At 39.0% G+C, this 13261-nt stretch overlaps 1 long non-coding RNA gene across 1 annotated transcript; it reads right to left on the reverse strand.

Moving 5' to 3' along the window:
- Positions 1 to 2313: 2313 nt before the first annotated feature.
- On the reverse strand, positions 2314 to 11540 carry LOC140616886 (uncharacterized). Its single transcript, XR_012017207.1, has 3 exons — positions 11241 to 11540; positions 7011 to 7175; positions 2314 to 4542 (listed from the first exon to the last, which is right to left on the reverse strand). It is a non-coding gene; the product is annotated as an uncharacterized lncRNA (long non-coding RNA).
- Positions 11541 to 13261: the final 1721 nt, after the last annotated feature.

The following is a 13261-nucleotide window of genomic DNA, read 5'->3' on the forward strand; positions in this document are numbered from 1 at the left end:
CCAGTCACTCCTGTATATTTCTTCATTGTCTGTCATCTTGAGGCACTTGGAGTAAAAATAACAGTATTTCATTCAAATTTAAAGAATAAAAGGATGTGTTTTCTAAAATGAAAATGAAAAGCCAAGCTCTATGTGGCCAGATTGTCATGTGTCTGTGAAGGATACTGGTATAATGGAATCGTTACCAAATTTATTGTCAGGCCAACCACAGTTATAGCCTACACTGCCACTTACCAAATATGAAATCCTGTGTACTGGATTTCATCAGGAAAGTGACTGTTGAGAAGACTATCAGGTAACATGTTCAGATATCAGACGTATAGGACCCATTCACAGGTAGGGTATCAGGTAACATGTTCAGATATCAGACCTTATACATGATCTTAAACCTGATCTCACAGGCCAACATGTAGAAGAGTCCTACTATGTGGGTGGGAGCCCATTGGCATGTTAGCATGTGTCGTACTCATGAAATCCCCTCCAGTATGGTCATCGTCATTGTAACCATCCTTCCCATTTTGCAAACAAGAGAACAGAATCCCGAGATCTCATAGGACAATATCTTGGTCAAAGTTCCAGCAGATCCTAACCTGAACAGAGGACATAGGCGTCACCAACTGAGGCACCCAGGCACCCCTAGATTATGACTTTTCTTGAGACTAATCATTTATTTACTCATCTCACATTTGATTCTTGCCTCTAGTTAGTCACTCTGCTGCTGCTGCAGAGTCTGTATGGTGAGGGAGACCAAGAATCAGATTTCCAGAGGCACACAACATGCTCATCTTGGAAGATCCTTGGAGAAGGTAGGAGACACTTCATAAAGATAGAAAAGTTTGAGCTCAGTCTTGAAGGAATAATGAAAACTCTCAGAAGTGCAGAAGGGGAAAGTGGATTGTAGACAGATGAACGGATTTGTAAAGTGCATGGAGATGTGACAGCACGTGAATAAAATAGATGCCTAGGGGTGCAACTGATTCGCCTAGAAAGTCAGATCTACTCAGAAATGCCCCCACTAGGCCCTATTCCCACTGTTCTTGACATCACTGACCAGCAGGGTTCTCCTCCTTCATGCTGAGCTCAGCCATCTCAGATTCCTTCCTAGCAAGTTGGTCCAGGTAGCCACTGCCATCAACTGAAGTTGGCAGAGACTATGAACCTTTCTACAAAAACTTCCCTATCTGAAATGTATAAACTTCTATTTGGTAGAATTTCAGTCTAGGGAGACCGACATTTTACAGTAGGAGAAGCTTCTAGAGTGAATACCTCAGATGAATTCTCATTGGTGACACCTTTGTTGGATAGAGCAGATAAGAGCAGAGATATTAGTTTGTTGAAGGTGGATTAGGGGCCAGGAGAGAGGAAGAGCAGTTAAAGGAGCCAGGGTAGGATGTGCTGAGTCACGCTCTGAGGTTTCTGTTCCATTATTTCTTCCTCTTACCACTGAAGGGTGTGAGAGCAAACAGACTGTTTGCCAGGTAGGTAGGCGAGCACCTCCCCGGCCTTCTGAGTGCTTAAATTTTAGTGTCTGCTTTGAAATTTTGTTTCATCCCTCCTCTAATTCCTTGTAGGTATATTGTACATAGCTCCTGAAATAAGACTGCAAATAAAAAAAAAAAAAGACTGCAAATTATAAGAGTAACTTTGATCTTTCTGTCCCAAAAGTCACATAAAATATTCTGTAAAGTTCTCTACTGACTCCGGGAGGTAGATCCTCAAAACTTTGACTCCTTTAACACTTGATTGAGACCGCAGTATTGTATAGGGTGGAAATCTCCTGTCATTATTAGCTTATTTTTTTGAGATGCTACTCAATGATTGAAGCCTTTAGGTCTCCAGGTAAATCACTTACCACCCTCGTATTAACTTATCTTTAAAATGGAGGGCAGGATGGAAGAGGCCACATTATGATTATCAGTAGTGTTTCACTTCTTTTTTTCTTTTCAAGAATGATTTCTATAAAAAATATATTTTATTTATTTATTTATTTATTTATTTATTTATTTATTTATTTATTTATGAGAGAGAGAGAGAGAGAGAGAGGAAGAAGCAGGCTCCAAGCAGGGAGCCCGACGTGGGACTCGATCCCGGTTTATTTATTTATTTATTTATTTATTTATTTATTTATTTATTTTAGAGACCCGATCCCAGGTCTCTAGGATCACACCCTGGGATGAAGGTGGTGCTAAACCACTGAGCCATCCAGGCTGCCCTAGTGTTTCATTTCTGAGGTAATTTTGTGTATTCCCATCAGAAATATTTATCCCACTGGCATTTTTAAATTCCTTTTCTCCATTCTTCATCATCCCTCCTCTCCTCCACATAGGTTACAATTCTTTTTGAGGTTAGCAGTTTCTCTGGTCTATAGAAACCTCTCTACCTGAAAGGTGTATTTGTGTGTTTATGCAAGATTTCATCAAGGCATTGCCCCTGCCCCACCAGTGATAGAGGTACAGTCAGAATCTTAGATGCGGAATCATTTGAAGGAACTAATAGTATCCAATATCATCATCAGGCTGTAACAGAAGTATCAAGTAACCAAAATTCTGTTTAATCTGCCTATGAAGGAGAATTATCAAAGGTAGTGTGAATCAAGAAAATGATGTGGAACACAGATTTACAGTGTTTTTTGTTTATTTTGTTATTGTTTTGGAGATCCAGGTTAGTGGGAGAATGATAATGTAAAAAAGTAATAATACAGGCAATAAACTGCAGCGATAAAATCTATGGCCACTATTGATGTTGCTTCATTTAAAACTTTCTGTTCTGTTGACAGACTGCCATCAAGAATAACCCACGGAAATGCCTGTGCAGTGTAGGAGATGGAGAAACTGTAGAGTTTGATGTGGTTGAAGGAGAGAAGGTGAGAGAATATTGTGGTTGGGTCTCAAAGTGTGCAGGCACATAGTCTTATTGCATAATAAATAGTCTCCCAGCCCCTTATGAATGAACTTGCCTTTGATTTTTGATGGGAAGGAGTGACGTTTCAGTAGAAAATTTTGGATTGTTGAATATCATTATAAACATTCTTTGACTTTGATAAAAGGGCATTTTGATTTCTCATTTAATACAGGCCTAAACCTGTTTGGTTATGGAGGGAAAAGCTATTTTTTGAAAATTGAAAGGACTTTCTTTTTGTATTAACTGTATATTCAAAGGAAGATTAAGAATAAGTTTTATAGGAGTGCTTTTGTGGTTCAGTTGGTTAAGTGTCAGGTCAGGATCTTAGGGTCCCGGATAGAAGCGTACTTGACCTACATTATTACATTAGTTTCAAGTGTACACCATAGTGATTCAGCATTTCTATACATTGTGAAGGTTCACCAAGAAAAATTGAGCTACCATCTACAGCAAACAAAATGGTTGCATATTATTAACTGCTTTCCTATGTTCTTGTATGTGTATATCTTGTATATCTTATGTATACGTATATCTTGTATCCTTGTACCTTATATTTTTTAAATATACTCTTGTACATTTTCAATTGCTTTGAATCCTATTTGACTATCCTTCCATCCCCTGCCTTCTGGCAGGCACTGGATAACTAGGTCTGTTTTGTTTTGTTGGCTCATTTATTTTGGTTTTTGGATTTCACATACTTTTGAAATCATATGGTATTTACCTGTCTCTGATTGACTTATTTCAGTCAGCATTGTACTCTCTAGATCCATCTGTGTTGTCTCAAATGTCAAGATTTCCTTCTTCTTTAGTGTTATATAATACTCCATTGTCTATACACACCACGTCTTCTTTGTCCATTCCTCTATCCATGGCCATGAGGATAGCTCCTTCCATAGCTAGGCTTTGTAAATAACGATGCAGTGAACATTAGGGTGTAGGTATCTTTGCAAAATAGTGTTTTCATTTTCTTTGGATAAATACCCAAAAGGGAAGTGCTGGATTGCATTGTAGTTGTATTTGTAATTTTCTGAGGAACCGCCATGCTGTTTTTTATAGTGGCTGTGCCAGTGTGCATTCCCACACATTATTCCCACACATTATTGAGATGAATAGAATTAATACCTAGTAAATCATAGGAGGTCCTCTTTACTTGGTTTCCTTGTCACTGGACACCACGGTAGCCATGCTGGCCAACTAGACCACCTTGGCCACCTGAGCTCTGTTGCCCTGCTAGACTCTGTGGACCATCTGGATGACCTTGAGTCCCTGGATGATGTAGGCCAACTGGGCCCTGTTGGCATGCTGGACGCTGTGGGCCAACTGGACCACCTTGGACTCCTGGACGTTGTTGGCCACCTGGGCCTTGTTGGACTGCTGGACCCTGTGGGCCACCTGGACCACCTTGGCAACCTGGTCTCTGAGGACCTTGTTGGCCTCCAGGACAATGTGGGCAATGTGGGTGATGTGGGCCACTTATGTTAAATAGAGTGGCCTGGTCTCCCTGGACACCATGGTCATGAGGCTTCTTCTGTTGTCCATTGTGTTTGTCTTCATCTTTGCTCGCCTTGCCATTCTGATCTCCATTTTCTTCTTGAGGTTTCACTTGTGATTCCGTGGGGTTTTCTTTCAACAATTCATCATCTACATAGGCAGGAAAGCACAGATCTTAAGGAACAAGTGAAAATAAAGTTTAGCTACAAACTTCAACGAAAAAGCATGAAAGTACAATACCCTAAATGGAGTTAGAAATAAGATATTACTGGTTTCTGTGGTACTAGGTAGTGACCTGGGCCTAGATCCCAGAAGAGAAGAGGCAGAGAGATCCCTGCTTTGTGACAGTGCATGTACTTGGCTTAGCAGGTCTTCTTTGTCCACTCGCCATTGATTTTGCCTCTTAAAAGCTTCTGCTTCTTCTCTATTGCCATCCATTCTAAACTTGCTGTGATAGACATCAAATCATCTATAATCATCAGATATCTCTGATATCTGAGGAAAATCACCCCTCAGGTTCACTGTGTCTACCTATACCTGTGTATGATATTTTGACATGATCCTTTGAATGAGGAGAAATGATCAGATCCCTTGCCCTCACAATGGTCCAACAATCCTAGAATACCTTTCCTGCCCTATCATCTGTCACCTTCTACAAATTGTGAAATCTGTGGCAAAAAAGGTGTCAGTACAGTATACCCTCTAGTATTTCCTTTTGCACATTTCTGGTATGTATAATGGAGCACAAGCCCTCTCCATCTCTCTCTCTTTCTTTCTTCAGAAATCTCTACAACCCTGTGCAGATCTCAAACTCCCAACTCTGAGATCAAGAGTCACTTGCTCTACCAACTGAGCCAGCCAGCCTGTTCTACAATTTTAAATAGTATTTTAGAGTAATCCCTTACCATCTGTTGCATCTTCTTTCAACCATTTCTTTGTATTCTCCTAGCTGTTACTCTTTTTTTATTCATGGGACACGCACAGAGAGAGAGAGAGAGAGAGAGAGAGAGAGGCAGAGACACAGGCAGAGGGAGAAGCAGGCTCCATGCAGGGAATCCAACGCGGGACTCAATCCCGAGTCTCCAGGATCATGCCCTGGGCTGAAGGCGGCGCTAAACAGCTGAGCCACCTGGGCTGCCCAGCTGTCACTCTTATTATCATTCTCCTCAGGTTTCTATGCAGACTTTATTGAATGCCCAAGTAGTATAATTTCACCTTTTGCTAGACCAAGCAGAAAAGACACAGCCTGAGTTCTCAGGCCACTTACTCCTTATTGTTGACAGATTAACAAAGAAATTCATGCCTCACATTGTTTTTCAAAAATCTCTCTGTTGCTCATAGATTAAATAACAAATTCACTTTGCCATTTGTAACACCCTTCACATGATGAAACTAACCCACATGTCCAGCTCTATCTTCCTAGATTCACTTCAACCTTACTGATTATTCAGTGTTTCTAGATTATCCCAAATAGTATGTGGAGAGATTTAGCCTTGCATTTCACTCTGCTTTCCCCTGGGCCTTCCCACTCCACGGTCCAGACCACCTGGCATACCCAGTATGCCTCTCCTCTCTTCTCCCCTGTTCTGAGCTCTGTAATACCTTCTTTTGCCCCATTTTTGACTGTGATCATTGTTATGTGCAAGATAATCTTGAACATAGAGAGTGAATCTCAAATAATGTTATCAAAATAACTTCTTAATAACCTTTTATAGATCCTTCTTAAAGTATCTATCTATGCCTTTCAGAAAAGTCAGTAACTACCATTTTAGTATTTTGAGGAACAACCTTGTCTCAGCGGATGGTAACAGCTTTAAAACTCAAGGATTCCACAGGCATTTCATGTCTTTAAGATTCCAAGTTTTCGAATTAGGCTCTTTCTATACAATGACAAAACATTTAATAAGAAAGTATCATTTTTTTTTTCAATTTTTCATCATTTGTCTGATAAGAGTCCTAATATCTGGCTATTTGTAGCCATCGAAATACTCATCTGGATTTTGACTTTATATCTGAATATTTGGTACCTTCAACATATGCCATCCATCTTTTCTGTTAAAAAGAGCCACAGATCCACAAAGAATTAACCTTTCTGGTTTATTATGTACATTTCTCCAACATTGCCTGAAAGTACCCATTTCTAGGACTTTCTGGATTTCCTATATATGCATGCCTGCCACAAGTTTCCCTAACCAGACATAGAAGTATTAAAAAAAAAAAAGATAATACAATGGAGAGAATTAATAGGACCTAAATACTTTCTAAATTTTGTGAGATAAAGAAAATGTAATACAAATTCATAATATTTGTATATAGGCCTGTGTTTGATGACAAGGAAGTGAGAATCTAGATGAATTTTAGAATATTCAATCAACTTAGATGATTATTTTCACACAAATAGAGTGAATAAGTGAAAATTCATGCTTCCAAAAATAGCAAAGTTCAATCCAAGAAGATATTGACTTGACATTTAGGCCTCTGATTTCAGAGAGATATTTGCAGGCAGTGGAAAATAGAAACTAAAGTTTTCTCCTCTTTGATGAACCTATTCTTGGAGTATCAAGCACTTGAACTCTGAGATAGCTCAATTCAACCTTACTCTTTTCTATGAATCTTACCTGCATGCTTGCATGATCTTCTATCTCCCCAATTTACCGTCATCGATGTCCTGAGCAGACCCCAAGGCCAGCAAAGCCATTGACGGCAAGAGCAGTAGCATCTTGGTAGGAATCATGGTGTCTCTCTCTCCCTCTCCTGATGCTGCAGGAAACTCAGACACACTCCTGGACAAAGTAAATTAATTTATCATTAGCTGTGCTCAGACATGGGTTTGTTAAAAGTTGGAGACTCAAAGTAGTACAATCCTTTGTGTCCAACAAACTGCAAAATATTAACAGAGGCAAAAAGTCTTCTCCTTTCTTTGGCCATAAATTCAAGAAGTAACAAGAATTTTCTGATCACTCTTAGCAAAGTACCTGGCTAAGTGGGGATAAAAACATTCCCTCCTTCCATATAAATTCAGACTGTATTCTTTCTGAAAATCAATGTTTGCTTTGTAAGATGTGAAAGATATGCTCCCTGGACTGGAAGGAAAGAAGACATTCTTCTCATCAAAGACAGGGAATTTGGGCCTGAGTGGTCTATATAAACAGTGTTCGAGTAGTTTTTATCTTCCTAGTCACTTCTTCACCCCTTATGTATTGTATCCCACACTCCTCTGTCTTACAGATTCCTTGCAAATGTATGGTTTATTTGTCTAAGATATACAAGCTTCCTGCTCTGCTCATTCCTGTAGCTCTTCATTCCCTGAAGCAGCCCCAAGAAGCTGCAGATAGGGATCCCTGGGGGGCGCAGCGGTTTGGCGCCTGCCTTTGGCCCAGGTTGCGATTCTGGAGACCCAGGTTCGAATCCCACATCGGGCTCCCAGTGCATGGAGCCTGCTTCTCCCTCTGCCTGTGTCTCTGCCTCTCTCTCTCTCTCTGTAACTATCATAAATAAATAAAAATTAAAAAAAAAAAAGAAGCTGCAGATAAATCCTATGTTGAAAGGGATAGTGTTTCAGAGGAAATGGGGAGTCCTTCTTAGGACCATTGTGCCAAAGGTAGCAGACATGAAAGAATTAAATGAAAAAGAGATCTGAACATAGAAAAAAAGTTAAACACTATCTACCATCGAACATGTGTGCGAATACGTCTATCTGACATTCAAGGCTCTCTCCACCATCCACTACAACCACCAATACCTCAGAGACAAAGTAAATTTTAAGGATTTCTAACTCATCCATTGGAATCAGACAAGAACTTTGTATGTCAAGCTATCTGTATTTTGAATGCCATACGTCTAGAAAGATCAGTTGACTCCATTGGCCAAAATGAATCTGCTCCCTTGCCAAAAGCACTTGGTTTACTCTATGACCTTCTTTCCTGTTTTATTGAGAAGAACATGAGGAAACACAGAGCAAGCGAAACTCTAGCACTTTGAGAGATCACATTTCATCCTGTTGCTTTGAAAGTGAGGTCCCATTTTAAGCAACCTCCAGATTCAATCTTTTTCACAAATTTTCAAGCATTTTCAAATATTTTCAAATAGTTGGAGACCATGCAACTCCCTTGGTAAATAATCTTACAGATAAAATTTCAAAGTCTATATTAGGCATCCATTAACATGATCAACATAGAAGAGCTTTAATCCATTTTCTCTTATGCAACCCTTCAGAAGCTTGCACAGGGAAATAAAATGGAAGGGTATATAAATAGCAAATGTCTTATTTTCTGTGTTCTGGTGCTTTGACATCTGTAGGTTTGCTGGCCCTGGAGGGACTGTACCTGCCAGGGTCAGTAAATCTCTAGAGAGTAAATAATTCACCCACTGAACACACTATTCAATGTAAACCAACAGAGAGCCCCTACCTGCCATCTTTTCCTTTATTGGACCCTCACATTCAGGACTAGTATTCACCTGACCTAATCACCCCAAGGCCAGGTACCCAACAATTAGGGACAGACCTTAGGTGCCAGAGCCAGCTGAAATCATTCACACTAGCCTCTCCTAAACCTGCTTACCTTTATTTCTTCCCACTTTATTTTTTATTTTTATTTTTTAATTTTTATTTATTTATGATAGTCACAGAGAGAGAGAGAGAGAGAGAGAGAGAAGCAGAGACACAAGCAGAGGGAGAAGCAGGCTCCATGCACCGAGAGCCCGATGTGGGATTCGATCCCGGGTGTCCAGGATCGCGCTCTAGGCCAAAGGCAGGCGCCAAACCGCTGCGCCACCTAGGGATCCCTATTTCTTCCCACTTTAACCACACTCAGATTCTTGCCCACGGTGCCCTTCCCCTCTGGCCCCTGACCCACTTCAGTGCTTCTCCACGTGGCCATCCACTGCAAGAGGTACCTCTTGCTCTTGGTATTTGTGAGTCTAACAAACTCTCTTTCAGTGGCCTCATCTCCTGAGCCTAGGAATGATTCCATAGGAATCAACTGTATCAGGAAGGGCCTGAGGAAGAGCTAGTAAAACAGATTAATTAGAAACAACCAAATAGCAAGGATAAACTTAGAAAACAGTAATGTCACCACACCAGAATAGAAAAAAGTTTCCAAAAGAAGTCGATGAACAACAGTGTCAAATACAAACTCATTTTGAGGCTCACTGAAAGCTAGTCTTAGTAGAGAGCTGGCACTGGAAACCGGACTGCTACTGGTTGGGGAGTAGTGACAGAGTTGATTCTAGAAATGAATGAGAATTGTTCAAGAAGTTAAATAGTGAGCTGATTCCCAGCTAGCCTGAGGATTAAGGAGGTTTGAATAGGGAAAAAAGGCAGTTGCCAAGGGAAGAATATAATTAGATATGAGTCAGGGAAAATCTAATTGCACAGCCAAATATAAAGCTTAGACCCTGGTGTCTCAGGTGACTTCCTTAGAGGGAAAATCCTGTCACATTTGGAGCTAGTTTTCATTCTACCTCAATGATGCATCTAGGTGTGACTCTTGCATCGTGCATGATGCTAGAATGCCACTCTGTGGTCATTGTTTGAACTGCTCTGTACTATCTGCTTTATGTATGATGCATTGGATTTTCAAGAATTTTCATGGTCTATTTCATTCTTAACTTGACTTCCTATTTGAAGGTTTTTTTGAGAAATACATAATGTGAAAACAAAATATAGGCCAAAGAGACAATACAATGTACAAAAATAGGAGGTAAAGTAGTATCAAAAAATGTGTGATGAGACCTACACATATAATTTGAAAAGTAAGTTGGTTATTTTGCAACAACACCTGAGGTTACCTTATAAAGTAAACCAACTTTTAATTGTGTTATAGTTTCTATGTTAAAAAGAAATACCGCATTTTAAAATAATGGAATTCATAAGGATAAAGAGGTTCAAATAAGATACAAGAGTTATTATCATTCTGTTCCAATCATTTCTCTCTTCATAGTTATTTTGATAACACACATAGGATAATAGTTGCAAGCCTAGCTATGGGAGAGTCACTCATGCACATAGACCCCATTTTTGCTCATTTCCCCTTGCCCCTCTTAATCTCTGTTTTATTCTAACAGCTTAATCCTTGCCTTAGTACTCCAGGTCCATAAGATACGTGTCACTTATTTCTATCAGATAGTCTTGCAGTAAAATGTTGAACGTAGTACTTCTTTACACACTACTCTACTAAATATAGTCAAGCCTTACCCTCCAGTGAAGATAATCTGTTCCTTGAGGGCTATAAGCTACATCCCATATTTCTTTTGTATCCTCTCTGGAAATACATCTTCAACTTAAAGCTCTTAGAGTGAAGATGCCTGGATTCTAAGATTATATTTCAAACAATGATTTCATCAAATTAATTATTTAAGTTTTCAAAAGTTTATTTTTATTGACCAAATGACCAGTATATCAACAAGAACCCTTGTCTTTTGATTGATTAATCCAATTACTCATGAGAAATACTATTTGAAATAAAACAAATTGATCCCCAAACTTTCAATAGTAGAGAACTAAAATAATAGGGCACAGTTCTCAGAAGGTAGTAAGAGGAAGTTTAGAAATGTTAATCTGTCCTAGTGATTAGAATAGTGAACATTATAAAAAATTAATAGATGGATCCAGAGACTTAAAGAACACAAATGAAGTGAGATCAGGGTTAAACAAATTATCAGCTGAGTAAATTATTCCTCATTATAGTTCTTTTGGAATTGGGGCTGAGATGTTAATCTAATTCTGTCACTTCACATTCTCTGTTTGCTCTCAGAAAAGGAAAGCAAAAATAATGACAGAGACAGTCTAGTTGCTAAAATGTCTGCTCATCAAAAGTTTACCATACTTTTTATCATATCAGACTTACCAAGCTTGTTCATTTGTCTTTTACTGGGCTGTGCTCAATGCCATCAGAATCACAAAGAAGAAAAGAAGAAGAAGAATTGAGGAGAAGACCAAGTACAAGAACAAGAAGAACAAGAAGAACGAGAAGAACAGGAAGAAGAAAGATCAGGACAAAAGAAGAAGGAGAAGAAAAATAAGGAGAGGAGGAAGAGGAGGTACTTTTCTTTAAATTACAGTTATATTCTTCTTTCTTCTGGAGAAATTTGGAGTTTTTCACTTCTAGAGTTCCTAAAGAGCAATAAGAGTTTGCTGCTACATAGGAAGAACCTCCAGTCTTTCATTGGGTTGCTTCAACCAGAACATTTCCTCGATAGGATTTATCACTAATCTCATTGTGTTCTGTATTACTAAATGGTCAAATGATAACAGGTCTTCCACTGCCTTCCTTAATTGTGACAAGACTGACAAATAATGAAAGGTTAAGAAAATGCAAATGTAATTGCTTGATGACACAGAAACTATTTTTAGGGGAAAGATTTAGGAGGAACATTTTGATTTCTCAGTAGAGCCAAAGGAATGAGTAAGTAGTGCCAAGTCAGGAGTCGACAAAGGAGAGACCCACCTTATTATAAAATATCTATTTTAGAATTAATTTAGTTCATAGAGAATTAATAAGTGAAGATAATTTATGACATCAAATCCCCTTAGCAAAAATGTTGCAAGTGAGGAGGTGGACATTGTAGAGAGGGTCCAGAGAATCATGTAGTGGGGGATGGCCCTTTCCAGAGCACCTTGGAAGGGAAGTGAAAACAAACTAACCTCCATGGAGGAACTGACAGAGTTAAAAAAATTAAATAGAAGTTGGCTTTCTTGCACAAAGAACATGAAAGATCAGGTCCAATCATTTCCGCGAACTTAGGACTTGATTCCTCCATTTATTGTCCCTTTGAATTCGAGCATTAAAACCTAAAGAGCTGATGATGAGGAATGAGAAACAAATGTCAACATAACAATCCCAATTAAAAATATTTCTAAATCGGGATCCCTGGGTGGCGCAGCGGTTTGGCGCCTGCCTTTGGCCCAGGGCGTGATCCTGGAGACCCGGGATCGAGTCCCACGTCGGGCTCCCGGTGCATGGAGCCTGCTTCTCCCTCTGCCTATGTCTCTGCCTCTCTCTCTCTCTGTGTGACTATCATAAATAAATAAAAATTAAAAAAAAAAATTAAAAAAAAAATATTTCTAAATCTTAAAAAAAAAGCAACAAACCTAAAGAACTGAATGAAATGCTCCCTGAAGAAATGTTTATGTCATGCTGGAAGTCTGAACAGAGTTTCTAAGGATGGCAATTGCTATTTTGTCAATTGTCTATGGAAAATTACAAAACAAAACAAAAAAACCCCTAAACTACTCAAATCCAAACTATTTCGTATGCACTAGGGAAATGTCCGATTGGAAGAATACACCTAAAAAAGGAATCTTCTTTGGTTCTAAGGAACAGAATATAGGGGCAACATTTGTGCCCTGGAGACGTGTGGTTTCAAAATCTGTCTTCATCACTTACTATTTTGTAATCTGGGCAAAATAATGCAGCTCTCTAAGCCTCATTCATTTGTCTATAAAAGAGAAATAGGAGTAATTAGCTTATAATGTTTTGTGAGAATTGCGGGAGATGATACATATGAACATATGAAGTGCTTATCCAGGCCTACCTGAAAAGTTCAGTAAGTATGAATGGTGAGGAAGATGATGATAGTGACATGATATTTCTTAGGACATAGGAAATCTTTCTTTTAGTTTTAACATCTGGATGAAAGAGATTACCTCCCAACTACTGAGCATCTAATAATATATAAGGTATCTGTGGGGTGGAGATGGGTAGGTGGTGAATTGAGTTGATAAGAAAGTCATAGAGAAATTTGAAACAAAGATGTGAGCCAAGGCAATAAAGAAAGTGTGTTGAAAAAAAATAAAAAATAAAAAATAAATAAAAATAAAGTGTGTTGAGAGTAGGGGTGACATTGGCAGAGAAGCGTCAGAACTATC

The sequence above is a fragment of the Canis lupus genome, chromosome 25 (genome assembly GCF_048164855.1).
Source record: "Canis lupus baileyi chromosome 25, mCanLup2.hap1, whole genome shotgun sequence".
NCBI classification, from domain to species: Eukaryota; Metazoa; Chordata; class Mammalia; order Carnivora; family Canidae; genus Canis; species Canis lupus.